General features: G+C 37.0%; 1 protein-coding gene across 1 annotated transcript in view; it reads right to left on the bottom strand.

The window, feature by feature from the left end:
- Nol4 (nucleolar protein 4) overlaps positions 1–25,875 on the bottom strand; it is a 351,023-nt gene that overhangs the window by 101,367 nt on the left and 223,781 nt on the right. The window lies entirely within an intron of this gene.

The raw sequence follows: 25,875 nt of genomic DNA, 5'->3' as shown, positions 1-25,875 counted from the left end.
AAAAAAAAAAAAAAAAAAAAAAAAAACTAAAGACAAAATTGTTTTCATTTTTTTGTTCAACTAAAGGTCATTGATCTCCACAACTTGTTTAACAAAGATTAAAACATATGAAAATTGTTGATTGTGACTGTCTACAGATCATGGTATCCCTGCTTCTTATAAAATACATACAGCTCTCCATATTATCACATGGCTTTAGTTTATATTTTGACTTCATACTGGTATTCTCATCCATTTGAGATATTTTAACATATTATTAAAACCTAATTACTTAAATATCTCAAAGAATGGAGAGCTAATCTAACACATTTATTTTATCATTTTTTATTTTTATTAAAGCAAATAAAATATTGAGAGATATGACATTTGCATTTGTGGAAAATATATGTTGAAAAAGTATAATGGATATTTGACTTTAAGAATATATACTTAAATGTGAATATATCTTTAATAGATATAAGTATATACTCATTCTTGATGGAGTGAAAACCCAAAGTTACTATAAATTTAGTTAATATATAATAAAACGTTCAGTAAGACAATCTGACAAACGACTATGTCCAAAGAATGGACAACATTATCTTGAAATATATAAGATTATACAATAACAAACCATATGGATAAAGCATTTAAAAATCCTTTAGGATTTAGGTTAGGTAAAATCTTCTTGGCTAAAATACTTTGTTCTATAGCTTACAAGAAAAAATAGTGATATACTGTAGCACAAATAATAAAACCCAGAGACAGATATCGGGGCTCAAGCTGAAGTTCAGAAAAGCAAAGCAGCCAAGCCACTAGAGAGCTCTTACCTCTACTCAATCTTCAGACTGAAAGAGAGCCAATTCCTGTCTCCTCCTGCTTTATATTCCTCTCTAGTGCTGGGATTAAGGGCGTGTGCTCGTCTGTGTGGCTGACTAGTGTGGCTAGCATTGCACTCTGATCTTTGGGCAAGCTTTATTTGTTAGATCATAAACAAAATATTGCTATATTAGTTTTCTCTAATATGTTTAAACTGTGTATTCTAAAAGATGTTCATAATAAAATTTAAAGAGAAGCCATGGAACAAAAGGCATTATTAAAGACGATTCTGGGATAGACAATTTTCTCTAATGGATTTTTAATGGGTATATCAACCACACGTCAAGGCAGCTCCCGTGTCCAGGAAGCTGAAAAACACAAAATAGACTCCAATTTTTGTGGACTTTTAGTTATGTTTTTATTGTTGTTTTGTTTTGTGATGTTTTTTCTTGTCTTACTAGTGATTTGCTTGTTAAAATTTTTATTTATTTTGTTTCTGAGACAGAGAGAGAATGTGAACTAAAAATTAGTTGCCAACAAGTATTTTAAGTTTTATTGGCAGAAGAAGCTACGGTGATATCAAAACCATCCTTCGTAATTAATAGTATCATATTAAACTCAAATATACTATCACACATTTGGGCCAAAACTGACAAAATTTGCATCACCTGGAGCTAATGAGAATACAGAGCCACTGGAACTAGTTCACATTTCTAATAAGATTACAAACTCATACAGATTCGTTCACACTCAGCATGGCAGCTTGTATGCTTACAGAATGCAACATATGCTTATAGAAGTAAAAGGAATCTCCCCATTGAAAAGGAAATGAAACTGAGGTCTGCAAAGAAACTTTTAATATTTACAGTGGTTTATTTATAAATGCTCAAAACTGTAGGAAACATAAATGCCCTACAAGAGTTCAGTGTCACTATAACCCTATGTGGAATGTTAATCAACACAAAAGAACAAACATACATGGGAATATGTAGATGCATCTCTGTGGGCAGCTGTTTTCCCCAAATTGAGACCTACTCTCCTAGCGGGAGAAAGGATGCCTGCAAGACTCCCGAGATGAGGTTAAGAAGTAAACTCAGACAGCTCAGGAAGCTCTGAAACTTGGGAGGTTTAGGACTCCTTCCCAAGGTTATATAAGAATTAAAAATTGATTGTAGCATGAAAAATTAAAAACCAAGAGACAGAAACTGGGGTTCAACCCTAAAACCAGAAAAGCAAAGTAGTCAAGCCACTAGAGAAGTCTACCAAGGCTGAGGGACCGATCACAATTTACCCATCTTAAGCCTTTCTCTCCTCCCATTTTATATCCTATCTAGTGCTGGGATTAAAAGTGTGTGACTCCCTAAGACTGGAATTAAAGGTATGAGCCACCACCACCTGGATTTATTTCTGCACTGATCTTGTGTAGCCCAGGGTGGCCTTGAACTCACAGAGATTCACCTGGCTCTGTCTCCCAAATCCTGAAATTAAAGGTGTGGGTGGGTCATCATTATCTGATCTCTAGCTGCTTTATCTTTGCCTCTGGTCTTCAGGCAAGATTTATTTATTAAAATGCAAATAATATACCATGATAATTGATCTGTAGAGGGAACTAATTAATCATGGGTATGTGTGCAAGTTGTGCAGTGTGGGACCTTCAGAGATGCAGCTTTTGTGAGCCATCAAGTGTGCCGGTGTGGGATTTTTGAGTCTCCTAGGCTCTTATAAGTTATTCCTTGCATATGTTCCTGTAAGTAAGGCCAATTAAACTACTTGATTCACTAATTCAGACTACAATGCAATTGTTTATTTAGTGTGTCATTAGTGCTCTCTCTGGGATGAACAGACATTCGTTTCTATCTCTCCATTAAGTCATACAAAATTCTCAGGATCATTATAACAAGAGAGTAGCCTAACACAGTCGCTTATTCTGTAACTCAGTTGAGTAGAGACTTGGGATAAAGCAGAATTATGGAGCCAAACAGAGAGATTAGCTGTTTGTAGTTGGAGTTGGAGATGGCATGTGTTACAAAAGGGTATGTGGGGGGAAATTTGGCCTCATGGGTGCTTTCTCCACGTTGTTCTTGGTGATGATATATATGTCAAGCATATCGAACTATTTGGCACAAGGGCATGTTTTACTCTAAGTATAGTACATTATGCAAACAGATGAAAATGAATGCTTTGGCTTTTGTAAAAGTGAAATGACGATCATTATAACGGCAGCTGGGAGGTGGCCGTGAAAACTTTAGAGAACATAATAGACACAAAAGATCTGTGACCAGTGGTATTGAAAAGAAATCTTCAAAGGTTGTCTGTGGACCACAGACCACAAGAGGAGCAAGGGTTTTTAATGGGTTGGCACTAAAGAACAGCTGAGGTGTGGAGAATTCAAGACAGTCTGGTACCTAAAATATTAAAACCAGAATTCTGGTTTTATTCCTGAATCTTGAAAAAGCAGACATGCTTCACCCAAGCTACCCACGTTAGTTACATGTTTTCCCACTGAAATCCCACAGGAATGAAGAAAAACACTTTATATTTCTCGCGGTTTTATGAGGAGGTGAAGTACATAGGAGGGATGCATTATTCACTTAGCATTCAGAGATTTGGGGTTCCAAATCCAAACATAACATGCATTGATTATGTCATATAAAGTGTCTCATTTGTGTGTCTTAAATCCAATTAGACAGAGTTAGTTACTCCCAAGACCTAAGTGCCTGCTGCTATGAACCTAGCCAGTTACACATGGCAGGAGAGGCCAGGAACCCTACAGGAGAACCTACTGCTGCCACTTTCTGAAACCAGTATAATTTCAAACTGCATCCTAAATCCCCACAGATAAGTGTAGTTCTCACCCTGCATCAAAGAAGCTTGTATTTGCTACAAAGAGAGAATACTAAAGAAAGCCACAATAGGCTTTCTTTCAAAGTGCAGAGAATGACAGATCCTAGAGTCCTAATCCCAGGACAAACCAATACATCTACAACACAGCACTTATTCCTAAGGCTCCGGAGGCTTTGAGGAAGATGGGAAGGAAATATTGCAAATGCCAGAGGACCAGACATCTATTTTGAGATAATATCCACTATTCATGTTAGGAAAGCTGTAAGCATGAAATCTCAATCATGTGATGACCTAAACAAGACTTGCCTATTAACACCCGTTGACGTGGCAATGCAGATAGAAAATCTCACAAGGCTACAGTCATAGATAAAATGCTGAGAATCAGCCTTTTCTTTGGGGCAGGGAAAGTCTCCCATAGGCTATCCTGTTCCAGGTGGTCAACCCTAAATATAAGCAGGGCTAAATGAATTCAGTAAAAAATATATATATTTGCTGAATATATATGTACATATATGCATATATGTGTATATATGTAACAGCATAAATAAGAAGAGGTCAATAATTTGAGAGGAAGTTGGGAGAGATGGGAGAGGTGGAAGAGTAGAAATGATATAAATACAGTACTATTGGGGTATAAAGTTCTCAAAGTATTAAATATGAATGCAACAGAATAAAAATGAGTACTAACAAAAATATTAAGTAGACCTCATTGTGGTTTCTGGCTAAAAATATTGTTATAAAAAAGTAATTGATTAGCTTTAAGGAAAAGAATCCTATTTTCTAGCATATTAAAATTAACATTTAAAATAGTATGACACCTCCTGCTTGACGTACACAGATACCACTAGACCTTTCCTGTCATCTCCACTGAAGTCCAAAGAAACCACAGGGTGGTTGAGAGCACCAGAGGGGTGCCTGAGGCCTGAAACATTCAAGTTAAAGAAGATGCCCAAGCACCCGAAGAAAGGTACAAACACACATACATATACACAAACATATATATATATATACACGTATATATGTGTATATGTGTGTGTGCACAAACCTCTACATACACACACACACACACACACACACACACACACACACACACACACACACATGCATTGCCCTGATAACTTCCCAGAAGCTCATTAGTGTGGAGCAGATTCTCTTTCATAGCAACTGTGATCACAGACATCAGATTCACTGTAAGCAGTGTACAGATTGGAAGCTAATGAAGAATTACAATGATCTAGCGTATATTCCAGTCCAAGTTGATAAACCACTCTCAACCACATAGCTATACATGACATGGGGAAAGAAAAGAAGACAATCATGGCACATGGTACCTATATTTTATTTAATGCAATTCTACCAAAGGATAAAGAGCAAAGCTGCCTGTAGTGGGGAAGATATGTAACCCCAGTTCTTAGGATGGTAAATCTGGGCAATTAATATAAATTCAAGACCAGCCTGTGTTGCACAGCAAGTGCACACTACATAGCAATATCCTATTACACAAAATAATAAACAAACAAAAAGCCCAAATAACCAAACAGAAAGTTTGAAAACTCCTATACAGCTCATAACTCCAAACCTAATTTTGAAAATATTACAATAACTCTTTGAAACAAATGTTTGAAATCAATAGTAAATTTTCTAAAATTAAGAATAAACACTAATTGGTAAAACTGATGAATGTGTTGCAATATCTCATCATATCTTAGTGAGATGAAAGATGCCATTAGTTAATTGGGAAGGAAAAAAGTAATTTATAGTTTGTGATGTCTTTATTTTCAAAGTTTAAAAATTTGTGTGTGTATATCTGTGTGTGTGTCTGTGTATGTATGTATATATGTGTGTGTGTCTGTGTATGTATGTGTATATGTGTGTGTGTGTCTGTGTGTAAACGTGCTTGCATGCCACAATGCCACATATTTGCAGACACCAAAGAGAGCATCAGCAATGCTGGAGCTGAAGTCATAGGTAGTTTTGATCCACCAGGTGTGGATGCTAGAAACCAAACTCAGGTGCACTGGAAGAGAAGCAAGTTCTCTTAACAATGAACTGATCTATCCAGTCTCCACACCCAAGTTCTTCAGACAGGAAGATGAAGACATTTTGTCATCAGTCCCAGCCAGTAGGCAATGTAAGTCCAGCTTATAGCAATGGGACCTTATGTAATGGCACTGTCATATCAGAAAGAAAGGCTGGGTTTTGCTACTGGTGAAATACAACAAAAGCTGCCAGGATAATCACTTATGCTCATTATTGTATTTACTCTCTGTGGAATGCAGATGGCTTGCGGTGTCCTTTTCCAGCATATTTTAAAAGTTGAAGCAAGATAATTATGAAACTCAAGGCAAATTTCTTGGAGAATTTCTAAGAGACAGTACAATAATTCAACATTAATAATTAATAAATGCCATTAGAATAGTTCATACTACACATAAGTACTATCTGTGCTTAATAAATAAAGTAGAAATAATCACTGTTGTTATTTTAATTGGCATGCTATCAAACAGGCTCAGTTAAGGTATATGAAGCATCATGCAGTATGTCAAACAAGCTGGGTCAACATCTTAGTGCCCTTGATTGCCACTTAGGAAAATAGAAGAGAATTTAAAAGAATCTTTGCATTTAGTATGGTAACAAAATGCTTATTCAGGACTTAAGATATACCTGTTAAGATATGCCAGTCACTATGTAGGGACTGGGGACAAATTTGTAAACTAAAATGGGAGAATATAGTTCTGTGAAAGAATGTCTTCACTAGGAAAAGAAGACAAATGATTAGCTAGATTTTCATAGGCATCCTGAAAGAAATCAAGAATATCAAGACAAAGATAGGAATCTGAAAGATGCCAGAGATTTATTAAGATCAAAACTACATAACAATAAATTCCTTTTGGAGAATGAAGTTGGTTTGTTTTGATACCTCACTTCTGACTGAATGTAGTTACTACCCAAGCTGTAGACATCCACATCCTATCAACTGTGTCTCTTCCCAAAATCCTCCCGGGTGCCTTCTGAAACCTGGCCCTACATAGCTTAGCCTTGAGAACCTACCAGTTTGGTGGAGTTTTCCACTTACACACGTTTTCTCAGGCTCTGTTAGTCATCATAACTAAGACACTTGGTTGAAGCCAACACTCCTAGGTCTGCTCTGTCCAATCCAGCATTGACTTCTTCACTGTTGTATGAGCACAACCCTTACTTTGAAGCCTATGTTATCTACTGATAAAACCCCATAAACACATTCAGCTAATATTTTACCTTTCCTCACATCCCAGTATATAGGGAATATTCATCATCTGACCAACAGTTTTCCTTCCCACTACAAATGATGCCAGCTCCTGAGTGACTTCAACATGTTTCAAGATGATACACTCAATATCTATCTAATCCTGCATTGTTTAATCCAAATGATGTTTGTTTCACATAATTCCAGCCACTTACACTTGCTAATATTACTAATAATTCTTCAGATTATGCTCCTTTTCTTACACTTGATCTTCTTCCACTTCCTTGGTGCTGGGATCGTAAGTGTGCACCGCCTTACATAGCTTAACACACCATTTTTCAGTTGCCTGACTCTAACTTAATTGCTTTTACAAATTTTCTTGCACATTTTGTACCTGCTACTGTCTTTATGAAGGCCAGTTTTTTGACACAAGTTTCTCCCAGTATCTGACACATATCTCTAGCCCCCTCCCCATATTAAAGCAAAAAAAATGAAACAACCTTGGCTTTCCCCCATCAGTTTCCACAGATTGTTTATTATCCTCCAGCATCATCTCCAGTCACATTCCCTTCCTCAGTCTAATGCCACCACACTGAGCCTGACACACAGCCTGATGAATTCAGCAAATTGCACAAGGTAAAGCTTGACCTATATGTAGGCACATATTTGCCTCAAAGGTAGTGCTTAGCTCTAAAAGACGATGGTAGGAAATAACAAATATTCATTAATCCTTTTAACCAGTTTGGGATAGACATTAAATTATACTTATGCACTTAATTTTTTGCAGATATTGACTGATTCAATCTTCTATTGTTAAGAAAGATTCCATAACAGAATATTTCAAAATACGTAGGTAGGTGTTGGTGAATGGCAGTCAAGTGCACTGTTTTAGAATAACTAAGGGGAAAATTTATGGACTAGCACTTATGTAGTCCAGGCTGGCCTCAAAATCTCTATGTACCAGAAAATCAATTTCTGATCCTCTTATATCTATTTTCTCAGAGCTGAGGCATGTCATTACATTTGCCAATTATACTCAGTGTAATACCATAGCTTCATATGAAGAGGGTTGATGCATTGCACAATGTAGAACATTTCATTCACTTGTAGTCATTCTTTTTTAAACTTACTTATTTTAATTTGTTATTTAGCTTTCATATATTTCTACAGAATTTACAACATTTGGCCCTCTTTCTCCTCCCTCCTATCCCTACCTTGACACTCCCATGCCCTGATCCCTCTCAAAGTTTCTTTAATTATTATGGTCATATGCATGAATAAATAAGTGATTCTGCTCTTATTCAACAGATTTCTATATATGCACACACAGGTTTCTGTGGAGACATTGCATGAGGTAAAGTCTTACTTTTGCATTTTTGATACATCTGCAAGTAAAATTAATAAAATCATATTTTTGTAAAATTAGTAATGCCACATTGAATTGCAAACAACCAAATTCTTCAGGCATGTATCTGTAAGCTTTTTATGGAAAATATTTGACATTACAGATTCAAAGGTTAATTCCTCATCAGCATACGCATAAATCTTCTTTAAATATTAATGGGAGACTGTTAATGACAGACACTAAGATCAACCTGAGAGAGCAGTTTCTGTACTGTAAAATCTATTTTCATTACATTTCTAGTTACTAACCTTGAATCCATGCTTAAGTTTATATAGTTTAAGTAGAAATCTATAAAATTTAAAACTACTCTTTTAAAATATAATGAGAAACCATGTCTCAAAAAATAAGGTAAAGAGTGACCGAGGAAGACAGCTGATGTTACACACACACACACAAGCACACACACATGCATGCACACATATATACTATGTATACACATAAATAAATTATTTTGGAGAATGAAGATTTGCAGTAAAGAGGCAAAGAATGTGTGATGAGTATTCATATTAAACAAAGACTACAGATAAGCCCAAACTGTAAACTGTGGACACTCTGGAGTACCAAATACAACAGCTGAAAAAAATATTGCCAGAGAAGCTCCACATTTAATGTCACCTTGCAAAAGGGGCATGAGACTTTCAAATGTGAAAATAGATTGATAAATGTATTAATTGAATACAGAGGTATTTGAACACAGAGAAATGAACAATATCTCAGAGAGATGAGGGCTGTAAATACACTGATAAATGGGAAGTATGAAAACAGGAGAGAAAGCTGAGAAAGAAGCAAAACACCTTCAAATAATAAGGCTAGAATATTTCATTTTAAGAAAGCATTGCATTCGTATTTGGGAAACTAAAAAGCACCAACAGCATAACAGTGCTGAAGAAAAACAAACAAAGAAAATACAGGAAAAAAAAAAACATCAGAAAAGTAATTCATCATTCACAACTCCCCAATGAGTTTTTTGGCTCAGAAACAACAGAAGGTCCTGGTAATGGTGTATTGCACTTCAATGTTTGACAAAGAGAACTGGTCACTAATAAACCTATATGCAACAGCTGTTTAAAATATAATACACCAGAATTGAAGGTAAAACCTCAATGTTGAAGACAGATCCACCTTAGACACAGGACATAGTGGAACTGAGCTGGACGGACCTGAGAGACCTGAGGGTTAGCTTTTCATAGTCTTCTAAGGAGCTGTGTAATCCATAGCTCCACCGAGTTGTAAAAACTGAACCGAAACAGAAATAAGACTCAAAAATATTCACAGGGACTCAAAAATATTCACAGGGCTTCAATAATCTCACCTTAATCTTGGGAGAAACCAGCAGCTATATAATTGGACTTAAGGCTCATTCACGAAGAGGAAATTCTTGCATGGCACTGCAAAGCTAGCCAAGTAGCCAGCTACCACACAGGGATAATGAGGACACTGATCTCAAGGAGAGTCCACCACTGCAATTTTCTTAAACTAATGCAACTTCTAACTATGTTCTAAATACCCATCTTCATGTCCACAGAGAGCTGTGACTCTCACACCTCATCACAGAGAGACTTTTACACAGATTCATACCTGGTTGCAAATGCAGAGAATAAGTGGCTAAGCCCAACTGATACATCTGAAAGGTGAATCGTATGCCTAACACTTAGGGAACAACGTGGAAGAGGTGGCAGAAAAACTGCAGGAACCAGAGGCCTAATTACCTGTTGGTGTCCCACAGACATTATTACATGGGAAATGCACGCACGTTGAGAATTCTCTTGCCAGTATGGTTGCCTAGACAAGAATTGCATAATGACAATACCAGCTGACATAGCAATGCAGATGGGGGAAATTCAACCTGACTCCTCCTATAGATAAAGAGCCACTGGTGGTCGATGGCTGCTGAGATAAGATGCAGTCTTCTACTGAGATGAGATGTCATAAATGCTGGTAGTCCTAGTAGCCAGTCCTAGATACATGTACATATATAGAATAAAACAGACTCAGAGGATAACATATACACATGTGAATATCCAATATATGTATATACATATATATGGTGTGTCTGTTTGTGATGTATGTATTTATATATGTATGTAAAAAAGGCTTGTAGCAATAACTAAAGACCATAACATAAATCTCCCAGGGTGAGGGTAGGAGTAATGTAGAAGCAGTGCTTGTCTGAAATTCTCAACTAAAAGAAATGTAAGATTAATAGATATTAAAAATGAATAATGCAGTAAAGTGAGGAAAATAAAGATGTCCAGAAACACAGAAACAGATTATAATATTTTACCTACAGAACCACTTCTATAAAATTCCAAAAGGAAAATTTTTATGTTGTAAACAGTTTCAGGAATTAAATCATATCCTTACAGGCACAGAGAAAATAAATTACTAGTGATTACATTATTCCAAATGAAAGTGTACATGAAAATTTATTTCCAGTTTTATGTTAAGGGATGAATATAATTGTCTAAAATGTGTCATGAGTCTATAGCATATAGAAAAGCTATATACTTGTAACAAGAGCAAGAAGGATGTTGATGAGAACCAAACTTTGTGAGAAATAAGATAATAAAGTGCATTTCGGGGAATGAAAAAAAATATAATTAAACTAAATAAGAAATATAACACATACATAATGGCTCCTGCTTCCTTTCTTAATATTCAGCAAAATGAATAAAGTTGTAACATGACATAATAGAAGAGTGTATAGTATACACACATATATGTATGCATATTGTAAATATAAAAGAATCTCTGTATGGGGGAAACAGGAAGAGGGAGACATAGTGTCACTTTGTCATATTGAAGCTGAGACACTTTAAATCTAAAGCTTATTCTGATATAGTATACTTAGTAATAAATAATAAAATTAAAGATGAAATACCATAAAAATGAACAGAATACTTAGGAAGTCAAAATGATGATTAAAATATTCACTCAGTGGGAAAAAGAAGGGAAGAACAAGGATAAAATCCTAGGACATATTAATGTCAAAAATGAAACAATCCAGCTTGATACTATATTCAACAAAGAGTACAAAATTTAAATCATAAAACCTGCAAAGGTGATTTTAACATATATCAGAAAATAGAATAGATTGTAGAATTTGATATTTGTAAGATGACAGTGGTTTATAGACTCAAATTATTGCAAAAAAAATCTCAGCTGGACTTTATGAAAATCAACAGGATGATATCAAAATTGATGTAAAATTACAACTCAGAACAGCCTAAACTTAATTTTAAAGAACAAAATAGGAGGATTCTTCCTTCTCAGTTTCAAAACTGACTACAAAACTCTAGTCAGCAAGACAATAAGTATATGAGTAGACAAGAGTAGAGAAATAAGTCCAAATGTCTCATCTACTGATCAGCAAAGGAAGAAAGGCCGTTCATCAGCAAGCAAAGCTCTTCATCAAGGGATACTGACAATGAACAGTATCATCCTATACTGTAAACAAGAAGAGGGTTAGTGATGAATACTAAGGCTGTGGATATAGCTATTCTTTGTTCCTCTGTTTTTATTAATTCTTTGTGTCCTTCACATCATGTGTCTCCATCCCATTCATTTCCCTGTCTCGTTGTATCTACCCTCTGTCCTAGCAACCCTCCCCAAAATAAAATAGAATAACATAAAATTTAAGAAAAAGAAGAAGAAAAACTCAGTCTTGTCATGGAAGCTGTAGCGACACAGTGAGTCACACAGTAAACCCTTTTATGCATGTACCTTTATTGGCAAGTGTTCATTTCAAAGAATCATTGGTCTGGTTCAAGGCCTCTGGTTTCTATAGCACTTTTGATGCTGGACCCTCACTGAAATTCTCCTGGTTATGCTGCTGTTGCCATGTGTTGTGGAGATCCTGCAACTTTGGGTCTATAGGACCAGACCCTTCACATTCTCCAACAGATCACAGATGGCTGAATGTTTAGGTGGGTCAGCTCATAACCCAGATTCTGGGCCTGGGTATTTGCTTGGTTGGTCAGTCCACCAGCCCTCCCTTGTCCTCACCACCGGGCTAGCTCTATTACATAGGCCTGGTGAGTTCACCCCTTATAGTGACGAGTAAGGGGAGGAATGGGCTATTTCTGCTTTTCATGTTCTTGGGGTCAGATCTCACACCTACAACTTCAAGACCAGCTCTACTCTGTCACCCAGGTGTGGCACAGGGAATTAAGAGCTATGTAGTTTGGATTTCACCAAAATTGAAACCATCTGTGACTCAAGAGAGATTATCAAAATAGGAAAAGGGCCAGGCACAGAATGAAAGAATATATTGGACCATTGTGTACCCCATGATGGGTTATGTAAAATAGAAAAATGAATCACACAACTTAATACTAGAATAAGAAACAATCCAGTGAGAAAGATAGCAAAAAATGGTAGAAAACTCCCAGAAACATACATACATAAAGGGGAAGACACCTGGCAGCAGACGTCACCAGGCAATGTTTTAAAAGCCACAGGATAATTCTACTGTATGCTCAGTAAGATGGCTAAAATAAGAGAGTAGTGACAACTATTTGTGAAAATATAGCTAACCCAGAACTGTCAGTGCAGGTTAAAATGCAGAATGTCACCAACACTTTAGAAAACCTGCTGGTAGAGATATAGTAATGAAAAGACCTGGCATTAGCATAAAAATAGACAGGTTGACCAATGGAATCAAATCAAAGACACAGATATTAATCCACACATCCATGAGCATCTGATTTTTTACAAAGAAGCTAAAATTATACAATGGGAAAAAAGCACCTTCAACAAATGATGCTGGCATAACTGGATGTCAATATGTAGAAGAATGCAAATAGATCCACACCTATCCCCATGCACAAAACTCAAGTCCAAATGGATTAAAGACCTCAATATACATCTGATAGAAGAGAAAGTGGGAAGTAGCCTTTAATGCATGGGCACAGGAGACCACTTCCTAAATTCAACACCAGTAGCGCAGATACTGAGAGCAACAATAAGTAAATGGGGACCTTCTGAAACTGAGAAGGTTCTGTAAAGCAAAGGACACAATCAATAAAACCAAAAGCCAGCCAACTAAATGGGAAAAAATCTTTACCAACCACCCATCAGAAGACTGATATCCAAAAATATATAAAGAATTCAAAAATTAGACAACAAAATATCAAATAATCCAATTAAAAATAGGTACAAATCTAAACAGAATTCTCAACAGAAAATGAAGAATCTAAAATGACTGAAAGACACTTAAGGAAATATTCAGGGACCTATAAATCAAAAGGACACCAGTCAGAATGGCTAAGGTCAAAAACACCAAAGATAGCTTATGCTGGAGAAGATGTGGAATAAGGAGAACACTTCTCCATTGATGGTGGGAATGCAAATTTGTACAACCACTTTGTAAATCAGTATGGAGGTTTCTCAGAAAATTAGGAGTCAACCTACCTCAAGACCCAGCAATACCACTTTTGAGCATATATCCAAAGGATGCTCAATCATACTACAAGGACATTTGTTCAACTATGTTCATAGCAGCATTATTTGTAATAGCCAGAACCTACACATCATTTCAACTGAAGAATGGAAAAAGAAAATGTGATACATTTACACAATAGAGTACCTACTCACTAGTATAAAAGAATGACATCTTAAAATTTGCATGAAAATAAGTGGAACTTAGAAAAAAAAAAACATCCAGATTTAACCCAGACCCAGAAAGACGAGCATGTTATGTTCTCATAAGTGAATATTAGCTGGAAAGCAAATGATCACGAGCCTATAGTCCATGACCCCAGAGTCCACAACCCCAGAGAAGCTAAGTATCAAGGAGAACCCAAAGAGAAACATATATAGATCTCCCTTGGAAGGGGGAAATAGACAAGATCTCCTGAGAAAATTGGGAGCCTGGGGGTAGAAGTTACCCTCTTCTTGAGAGAACTTGAGGGAACGGGGTAGTTGAGAAAGGAGAAGGACAGAGACAGAAAGCAAGAAACTTAAACTAGGGAAATTCCCAGGAATCCACAAAGATGACCGCAGTTAAGACCCCAAGCAATAATAGAGAGGGTGCCCGAATTGGTCTTGCCCTGTAGTCAGATTAATGACTATCTTAAACTTCACCATAGAACCTTCATCTAGCAACTGGTGGAGGCAGAGAGCCACAATAGAGCTTTGGCCTGAGCTTTTATAGTCCAATCGAAGAGTGGGAAGAATGAGAATATGAGCAAAGAGGTCAAGACCATGATAGGGAAACCCATTGCAACAGCTTACCTGAGCTAGTGGGAGCTCACCAACTTTGGCCAGAAAGGGAAGGAACCAGCATAGGACAAAACTAGTCCCTCAGAATATGGGTGACAATTGCATGGTTGAGGGAGACTGTGGAGGTCACTGGCAGTGGGGCCAGAATTTATCCCTAGTGATTGTACTGGCTTTTTGGAAGCCATTCTCTTTGGCGGGATACCTTGCTGAGTCTAAATATAGTGTGCGTGCGTGTGTGTGTGTGTGTGTGTGTGTGTGTGTGTGTGTGTGTGTCGGGGGGGGGATCTTGGTCCTTCCTGAAAGCAATGTGCCTTACCCTCTGAGGAATAGATAGGGGTGTGGTGGGGATGAAGGTAGAGGGAATGGGAGGAGAGGAGGAGTGGAAACTGGGATTGGAATGTAAAATGAAAAAGATAGGTTTTTTTTTTTTTATAATGAAGAAATGACAGAGGCTGCAAGCAAAGGCAAGGCCACAGATTTTCTTGTGTGAATGTCATCTACTACAATGCACAGAGGACATGCTTGCCTTGAATTAAAAAAAAACATCTTGAATTGATCTGAAAGAGAACATTATGTCAGGAGCAGAGACAAGAACATGGCTGGCAATTTTACACATTACTCCCAAACATTAAATTTAAAAAATTAATGTTTTATTCATGTGCACAAATGAAAATGCATTTGGGTTTGTTGTCTCTACATGTCGAGTTGTTTAGTCAATGTGCTGAATGCATGAATGAACAATGACAGCAGAGGCTGCATGGACAGGACATTTCTGCAAATTTACTGGGGAGCCGATAGGACCGAGTCTTGCTCATGACACATACTTATTTTCCTCCTCAGCCTTCCATCTGCATTTCTCATCTGAGTGTTAAGTAAAAGACATTTGTGCAGGGAAGGTACTGAAGTCTTGCTAACATGGTTTCAGAAACTCTGACACGAATTTTATACTATGGGTTTCTGTTTTGATGATGCTAACTGGCATAATTTTTCATCACAAGTTGATAGGAAGAATGTAACTAAATGTTCTTTCCCTCATTGTCTTGTGAAGTTTAATGCCAACTCATTCTCCATTACGCTCATATGTCAGGAACAGTACTTACAACTATATCTTGAATATAACACACTGAGAAATGGCCTTTCATCAGGGCAGTTTTGAATGTGGGTATAATATGCATATAGACTTGTGTGTGGACAAATAGACAAACATGCCTGAATTTTTGCTGGGGATATGAGAGTTTTTTAATCTGTGCAAATTGGACTTAAAAATGGGAAGGAAAACTCATGATAATGATGGTGCTCATGACAAGGTTAACGAAGGAAGTGCTTCAGTTTTCTTGCTTTATCCTCATGATACAATTTTTACACTTCATTTTCAAAGTTTGTAGTATACAGAATGAAACATCATCTCAGGAAGCCAACACTAAGTGGATGCCACTGAAGCAAAAGTTAAAGTGTATATACAACATAAATAGTGTTTATGTGTCACTTTGATAAAATACCGGGATGAAGAAAGTAACAATCTTGATGAAAGTATAAAAGGAAATTCAAATTATTTCTTGAAGACCCATATTTGTTCATGGAGAATGTTTCTAAGACTGGAATTAATTTGATAGTTGTGCACTTGAGAGAGAATCAAGAGTAGTGCAGAAATGAGGACTATGAGAAGCAATGAAAGGCAGATTTAGGAATCAGAAAGGACTGAAGGGAGGGATATTGATCCAGACACTTACTCTAGTGCTTTCTGCTACCATCCACTCAGTTGCCAGTGCTGGAAACTGAACCAATGAGCATCTTGGTGAGACTGCTTCAAAGAGTTGAGATGACATCTTATCCATTTGTCTCATCCAGTTCCCAACTCAACAATCACAAAAAGACATTCTCATCACATCCTCCATTAGAGATGACAACCAAGTTCACAAAAATAGCCTGTGCAGACATAGTCTCTGCATTCTTTTCAAACTCAACACTGCTACCATCTCCTCACATTTTAATTCTGCCATGATTTCTTTTCTTCCTGCCTCCTAATGGTGATTATGCCTAGAGTTAGTCATTCATCATTAGATGCAGGCTCATCGCCCATCTCCTGCTCATTCTCCAGTTCCTTGCTGAGATAGTGTTTATTACACCAAGTGGTCTTGACTCTCCAAATCCAAACCATTGCCATTGTGCTTCTATCACAAGCTCTCTTCTCATTCCACCTCTAAATTCTCTGTCAGTAATAGCCCAACCCAAACAGACTTGGGGTGCCTCCAAGAAACAAGGATGGCTAATTTTCTTTCACTGTCATATTCTTTTGGTATTTTTAGGTGTTGAGACTCAATAATATCTGTTAACATGAATAAAATATAAAAAGCACAAAAATATATTTATTGTTTATTGAAAAGTTTCTATGTAAATGGTAAATCAGATTTTATAATATTCCTAAAGCATACATCTCTACTGTCAATTCAGAAATGAAGGACATGATGAGACCATTGTAAAAACTAATCTCAGCTGCTATTCTGAGATCTCCATCATCGTTAACCCTAGTCCTCCATGCAGTCCTATTTTTCCTCTGACAAGATAAATGAAAGTATTGTGAACAAGGAAAGGTGAGCCAAATGGCACAGATGAGTGTTGTGGGAAAGTAATTGGAAAGAATGCGGTTCATAGTACACAGAGGGTGATGGAGAGCTTTGGTCCTCTTTAAAGAAGCCAGGGAAAACACTATCCCTGGTATTGGAGAAAAGAGCACATGTAGACACCAAAGACCAGTGGTCTGCTCTAACAGCCCTGAAGTCCGGTAAACTCTGGCATTGAACACCTTCACCAAGGAGTTTGTGCTGAAGCCAGGCATCTGACAGACATGCTTCCCAGTCTCAGAAGCATGGTCAGCAGCGACAATCTGACTCCAACAGGAAAATGACTGAGGCTCTGCCCACACAATCTGTGGGTGGCAGAGCACCAAATGCTGCTCCAGAGGCAAAGGAAGAAAGATGGAAGAGGGAGGTAGGACAGGGCAGCAGGAGTGGAGATTCAAGATCTTGCAGACAATTTGGAGAAGGCATTTACAAAGGAAGCAAATGGAATTGAGTCAACTTTAGAAGAAGTTATTGGAGAGCTAGAATTATATATTTTGACATCTTTTTTTGTTTTATGCTATTGGATATGATAAAATTCAAGCCTTTAGTATTTTAAGTCTAAGCCATTTGGACTCTGCAGCTCTTTTCAATTTTACTTACACACAACTCATTCTCTTCACTTAAAAAAGCTGAAAAATCCTAGAATCAAGTTAGAAAAAAATGATGACAAAGTTCTTAGCCTATTTAGGAACAGAAATCATTGTGGCATGTCAAAACTTTTATACAAACTAATCATGACCCATAGTCAAGGTTAAAACTTGTGATTATCTTTCCTAATATTGAGATTCCTTGGTAATACTTGTCTAAGAATGCATGAGATATTCTGAAAACAGACAGCATCTCAGTTTTAGACAGAGGGGTGTCAGGAAACTCATCACCCCATTCTCTGTTCTCATGAGGCACAGGTGTAACATTATTGTACTTTTGCTTTTACAGAATTTACTCAATGATTGAGTTCTGAAAGTCATCCTTTCTTTGAGCTTCCTAAGGACATGTGCAAGAATATATAGTCATCCTCTTGCTTTTACTGATGTTTTCCATTGGTCTGGAGATCTTTAATGAACACAAGCATCTTCACTGTTCCATTATTTTGTTATATTCTGTTATTTGTGAGATTGTGTCAATCAATCAACAGTTTTTTTCAAGAGTAGGAATGGTATTTTATTTATCTCAGCATCTTCCTTTTCTAATATGGTAACTGGGATTTCATATCACTGTTTCTTCATTGGGAGAAATAACATTTTTCTTATTACTTTTAAAAATTTAGTAATTTGATGATATTGATATTTGTGAGTCCAAACCACATATTCCTCAATACTGAAACCTATTCCCTTCTCTTTGAGATAAAGTCCTAACTTTCAGCACTCAGTAGAAACCGTTATTCACTGGAACCTCTGCTTCATTTTTTACTCCAGTCCTGCTTCTTCTCTTGTCCTGAGTATGCATCAGCTCCCATGGTTCCCCCGATTTCACACATATCCTCAATTCACATTATGTATAACTTGCTGCACTGGTTGCTTATTTATAGTTATAACTTAAATGGTGGTCTTTTCAGTTTTCTCTGGATCCACACTAAACACTTTGAATATATTTTTCATTTGAGCTTGAGTTTATTCATTATATTCATAGTACTTAACTCAGGAATTTGCACACACACACACACACACACACACACACACCTAAATAGAAAAAGATACCTAAATAGAATAAGAATATATAAATCTAAATAGAATAAGATATCTAAATAACTTTTTTCTGTTTTATTTTTGAAAAGTGTTTCTTTTAAAACCCAAATAAGAAAATTTATTCTAGCAAAATATTTCCTGACAATCATAAATTCACATTTCCAAGCCTCCTCTGAAGGGGAAGCTTTCGTTTTTTACATTGTGCCTCCTTACTGATTTAATGTTGCTGCAATACCCCACCTGCCATGGAGTATGTTCAAGCCTCTCTACTTTCCTTGGCGCCCCTGTAATTTAATAATGAAGCTTTGGAAGCTGGAGAGTTATCCCAGTCAGTAAAGTGTTCACCATGCAAGCATGAGGTCCTGGGTTCAATCCCCAGAACTGATGTTAAAAACTGAACAGTTAGTGTGGTCCTGCATGCATGGGGAGAAGAAGACAGGTAGAATACTGAGATTGGTTGGATATTCCACTTGACCTAATCAAGAAGTTCTAAGTTTCAATCGGAAAAATTATTTCAAAAAGCAAAGTGGATGATTCCCAGGAACAATACCGGAAGCTGTCCTCTGGGCTTTCCAACTTGAGTAAGAACAGGCACATGTGCACCCTCACACACACACACACACACACACACACACACACACACACACACACAAAGCACGACTGAAGATTTGGGTCACTCTGCCAACAAAAGGACATTGAGTACTAGGAGTGTACCCTGAAAATAGTGAGTAGGGTCAAGAATAAACAGTAGAAGTCGAAAGTTGTAAGTGCCAGTTATTGTTATAGGCCAGCAATGGAAATGAGATTATAACTGTCATGAGTGTTTTACTTTCTTTGGTTATAAACATGTTTATATTTATTTATGCATTAAAATATATTTGATTCAATATTTCTCTATTTATAGCATAATATATTGATTTTATGTCAGAATTTGGTACTATTGATTTTATACCATAACATTTAAGCTACTAAGGATAGAGCATTTCATTTCCTCTCAAGATGAGGGTTAGTCTGTTTAAAATTAAATCTAAAAGGGTTACTGTTTCATGTTATACATAATTATGACCTGGTTATTGTCATTATTTTTGCTTTAAGCATGATGTAAAAAGAGGCAGATGGGCACTGGGTTGACAGGAGGTCAACCTTTGATGGTTATTTTTATGAACCAACTTGACTAGAATATATGACATAAGGCTGATAAAGCGTTGTTTTCTACATGTTGGGGCAGAGACTGATTTTCATTTGATTGGCTATAGAATAGTACATCATCAGAGTTAGAGGGTGTTATCCAATCCACTGATGGCTTGAGCAGAAGAGGGAGGGATAATGGATCTATATTTTTCAGGAGTCGGGGCACGCATCTCCTTCTGTTCTAAGACACTGGTACTGTTCTCTTGGTTTTTATCCTTCATATTTAGACTAGAATTTGCACCACCAGTCTCCCTCATTCCAGGCTTATGGAGTTAGTTGGATTAGAGATATCTCACTGGTTTCCATGGATCACACTCTATAGTTGTCATATCAGGAGCTTCCACAATTATGTGAACCATCATATATATATATATATTATAATAAGATATATTACATATATATCTTATATTTTATATGCTTTATTGGTTTTATATGTTCTCCTAGGAGGCATTCCCAAGAAAAATGTATTAGTTAAGGATAGTATAGAAATAAAAATCATAGGTGAATATTGAGGTTTTAAATTTTCCATACACCAAGATGAAATCAAATTAAAGACATTAAATTTTATTTATATTTTCTGTTTAAAACTCACAAAACTATCATTATGATGCTACATTCATGATAAATCCCAGAATTCCACAGTTTGCTATAATTGTCTTCCTTCTCAATCCCTCATGCTGCAACTCCATCTCATTTAAGTCACTGTGTGTGATAAAATATTCACTGAGGAATCTCTGCTCAGAAGGCAAATTGTTCCATGTCACCTGGAATAGGGCAGGCTAAGTCCAAAGACTGGTGCTGGTGAGTTTAACAAGCAAGGTGACAATGTGAAGACACTGCTGTCATGAAAAGGCAGATGGGATTAAGACCACTGTAATATAGTCCAATGTCACCGCTTGTCACTCAACAGGCATTTGACAGGGCGTGAGCCTCAGGCACACAAATCACTTAGCATGTGAACATGCCATTGCTACACTGTCATTATGTGCCTCTTTTCATAGGCCTCTCTTAGAATTTCACAAAACTCTGTTTTTTGATGGAATTAAATCTGACTTATGGTACTAGAGAAGCATAGTTTTAGTAGGACAGATTCTAATGGGAACAATGAATATCTTAACAAGTAGAGATCCAAGGTGTCCTAGGATCTGTTTTGTAGGTGCACACTATTCATAGAAACACTCTATAGGATTAATGCTTCTGGAAATAATTCCATATTTCAGTGTAATCTGTGCAATAAGTGGAACTAATAAGAGGAAGGATGAGAGCACAAGGGAAGAAAAAGAGAGTAGTATTTACCCCCTTGAAGAACTTCTCTATATGGCCAATCTCAGGAGGTGATTTATAGGTTACTCAAACTGTGTATGAAGTTGTCCCAATGAAATGCATGAGATGAGAGCATGCTTGTCATTTTTGGACAAGCTCTAAATTCTGGTGCCAGTGGGAACCATTGTAGCCACTATTGTACATGACTACAAAACATGCATCCCGTCTCATCTGGACTTTAAAGCTGCTTACAGGTTAAACATTACTATTCATAGTTAAAAATGACAACCTGCTAAGTCATAAATAGGATAAATGTGGCTTTCTGTCTAGGAGGTAAATATGAGCCATTCTGTAGTAGCTGGGGGTGTGACATCAGTCAAATGTCTTCCTGCTTATTATCAAGAAACGATTTTGTTAGAAGCAAAGAGGTCAAGACCATGATGGGGATAGCCACTGAAACAGCTTACCTGAGCTAATCGAAGCCTTCCAACTCTGGCCTGACAGTGATGGAACCAGCATAGGAACAAATATAGGCCCTCTAAATGTGGATGACAGTTGTATGGCTGGGGAAAACTGTGGGACCACTGGCAGTGAGACCAGGCTTTTTGGAATCCATTCTCTCTAGAGGGACACCTTGCTCAGCCTAGATATGGGGGGAAGGGACTTGGTTCTGCCTCACAGAAATGTGCTAGACTTTGCTGACTCCCCATGGGAAACCTTACCCTCTCTGAGGAGTGGATGGGGGTGGGATGGGGCTGGAGGGACGGTGGAGAGAGCAGGAGGAGGGGAGAGAGGGGGAAATGACTTTGCATGTAAAATGAAAAAGATAGTTTTTAAAAAATAATTTAAAATAAGAACATTATGTGTGTGTGTCTTTTGATCACACATTGTGCTTCACTTACTTTCACCCCCACTCTCAGTCACCCCAATCCCATAGATTTTGCTATGACTATGGGGTTGGGAGTATCCATGGGAGCCTAGTAGTCTCACTTTCTGTATGCAAGCAAAATTAGTGAATGTCCTCACAGAATCCTTTAGTTGCCAGTAGATCAGCAGGGAGGGTTTAAGGCCCCAATGGCAACTCCTTCCCATGACTGGCTGGAGATTGGCCCAGCCTTGCACAGGCCCAGGGCAGGTGCTTACAGTGGCAGTGAAGATAATGTTCAGTAACTCTTTCCTCATCATTGGACTCATACTCTGTTTCTTCTTCTACAGGATTATCTTAATTTACATTGTAGTTGTAGTGGTTTAAATGTGAGCTACATTAGAGATGCTTGATTTATAGAGATTTTGTTTTTCTATATGTAAAACCTAAGAAAATGAGTTTATTTCTAATGAACCACTGTGACAATGGCACGAGACAATTCCTTAAGTAGTTCCCTATCTATTATAATAATATAGAACATTCTATATTCGTGATTGGTCCCTGGGACAAATTAATTAGTTCGTGTTTTTGAGCCCATTAAGTTATCCTCTTGGCATGACTAACTTCAACATCTCTCTTCCAAAAGTATAAAATACATGACAACACAGGCCTACAGGATGCCTCCATTGATAAAAGTGCTTGCCTCTCAAGTTGGAGGACCTGAATTTATTCCCTGAGATTCATGTCCTCTGACCTCCACACACACGTGGCACACTCATAATGACAAGTAACACACACATGCTATCTATCATCTATTAATAATAGATAAAGTTTAAACAATTACAATAATAATGATGCCCATTAAGTTTGTTCTTGAATGTTTAACATTAATAAGAATATAAACTCTTATACTAAGGCAGTTGGAATGAAGAGGTTGCTTAATCTGGTTTTCATTTCTCTTCCTTTGTTCTTTTCTCAAATTTAGGAGAGTATTGTTTCAAAGAGTTCTAATCACACCAGTTCTTATGAGAAATGTACAAATCATTTCAGATTGTTAAACTAGACCATTTTATTTTTCTATCTTAAAACCGTTACTGTTGCCAAGGCACCTACAGAATGGAAAGATATTTTTAACCATTTGACCTTATTTCTAAGAAAGAGCACAATTCATAAAGCAACACAACACACACATCACACAAACCATGATTAAAATCCCATAAGAATAATAAGCATAATAAAGCACAACATCATTTAAAATAAGATTGTAACTATGAAATAAAAAGAAATCTAGACTGGTCGGTTTCATAACTTGGTAAAAATGCATCTTATAACTTTAGATACTTATGTTATGAATGCAGGACAGTGGTGGCTGAGGGCCACTTGGGTTGTCTATTGACCTCACTGAGCTCTTGAATGTTTAAAAAGGAACTCAGAGTGCATATTCTGTTGCAAGGCAGAATTACAAATCCCATTCACCTTGCACCTTTGAGGACATGAATTATAGAAGACTCTGGTCTGTCGTATTTGTTATCCTGAGATAACGAATGTGTGATGAACTAAGTGTGTTGGGTGTGGACACGAGACCAACATAACATCACTCTCCATCCCACTTGTTGTGGTCACATCAGAATAGTGGACAAAATGAGCACATGTGATGATAAGCAGGACAACAATGCCTTCTTATTGCATCCTTTCTATTTAATGTGTGTGTGTGTGTGTGTGTGTGTGTGTGTGTGTGTGTGTGTGTGTGCTTAGGCACAGGTACAGAAGTCAGGAGACAAATGGATTGAATCAGTTCTTTCCTTCGACAGATTCTTAAGCTTGGCAGAGCATGCCTTTCATATTGAGCCATCTTGCCAGCTCCACAGTGACTTTTTAAACGGGTCTGGTGCTGTAGAGACGAATCAGAGGTTAACTACACCGACTACTCCTCCAGCAGATCCAGGCTCAGAACCCAACACCCACACTGTGCTGTTTTCCACGCTAGGCTTCGTCACTTAATTGTGTAATTGACAATTAAGAGAAATTAATTACAATCTGGTTTTGATTTCCTTTCCTATAAACACAGCTGGCGATGTGTACCATCTCTCCTCGCCATGACACTGCTTCGAGGTTTGACTATGTTGTTTTGTACCCGAGCTCCTCCTTGTTACAGCTGACATAGTGCACCAGTAACAGACCAATACTCCCTTTCCTCTGTGGCTATCAAGCCCTGTATCTCCTACGAACACATGTTTTTCTAAAGAGTTCTTCCCTATCCTTTCATCTTATCCCACATTGCTCCCTTGAGCCCTCATCCTATTAGAAGTCTTCTTCGTTCTTCTTCCGTCACTTAAAGCTACCTTGCAGCAGAGATGCCTGTGCAATCCATCCCAAAGCTCAGTCTGAGTATGCTCTCCGCCTGTCATGCAATGCCTCACCCACACATCCCCCACCACCCAAAGACTCTAAAAGGATCTGGAAGTTTCCTTCAGTAAATATGCTATTCTTTCCTGAACTGTCCGTCTGTGACTCATTGCTTCCTGTTCATCATCGTTGTCCTTCCTCAATGCTATTTTCATCTAATCCCTTTTCTTTGCAATTGTCTCTTTGTTACCAATAGATTAGCTGCTATTTAATTATTAAAAATAAATCTAAGGGATAGCAAGATGATTACATAAGTAGAGATGTCTATGTATGCTATCTGGCTATTTGACTTCTATCTATTGGTCTATACACGAGACCCTTACACTCCACACAAATTGAATAAAATAAAAAATTATAAAGAATTCATTTAAGAAATGAATAATAGGCCCAGATGATATTCTCTTATAGATATCATTTTCCATATTTTTTTTAAAAAATGTGTCTGCCATCGAGGTAAAATTGCAATTTCCTAAACTTGTTCTTTCTGACAACAAAGTATCATTTACCATCATTTCTATCCTAAACAACTACTTATCAGGACCAACATCATTACAGAGCAACAAAAAAAATTGTTACTAAAAATCATCAATTTTAAACAATAATAAATTAGAACACCCACAAACAAAGCCAATCTAATTACAAACGTCAAAGTACTACAGTTAGCATTTCAAAGACGATCTCATGAAAACACAACTTAAGAGGTCATTCCTTGAATGCTTTCTTCTATTCATAGCAGAAAAAAATGCAATATCAATCTTCTTGGTAATTATAATTAATATTTCATGGTATTTAATTTGAATGGTAACATTCAGTTTAGTGAAAAGTAAATGAAACATTAATTGAAAAAATATGACAAGGAACATGTGGAGAAAAAAATATCATTAAATAAAGTAAAAACAGAACCATTCTGGGACCTGAGCCTGAAGATTATAAGCAATATTGCATATTAGGCACGACACAGTAATCACAAGCCCTGCTTGATATGAGTATATTATAAATATGCTATTACATGTAACAGCAGTTATTACTGGGACACTATTCTTGTGAGAGTGCATTAGAATATTTTACCATATGATGTAAAGTGTGACTATGCTCCAAAACTCTGCAATTCCCATCAAGGTCCCATCAAAATTCTTCACAGATCTTGAGAGGACAATAATCAATTTTATATGGAAAAACAAAAAACCCAGGATAGCCAAAACAATCCTATACAATAAAGGATCTTCTGGAGGCATTACCATCCCTGACTTCAAACTCTATCACAGAGCTACAGTAATGAAAACAGTGTGGTATTGGCATAAAAACAGAGAAGTCGACCAATGGAATCGCATAGAAGACCCGGAATTTAA

The sequence above is a fragment of the Alexandromys fortis genome, unplaced genomic scaffold (assembly GCF_014885135.2).
Source record: "Alexandromys fortis isolate MF-2015 unplaced genomic scaffold, M_Fortis_MF-2015_v1.1 scaffold_25, whole genome shotgun sequence".
In the NCBI taxonomy this organism is placed as follows: domain Eukaryota; kingdom Metazoa; phylum Chordata; class Mammalia; order Rodentia; family Cricetidae; genus Alexandromys; species Alexandromys fortis.
This window is presented reverse-complemented; position numbering and strand designations above follow the sequence as displayed.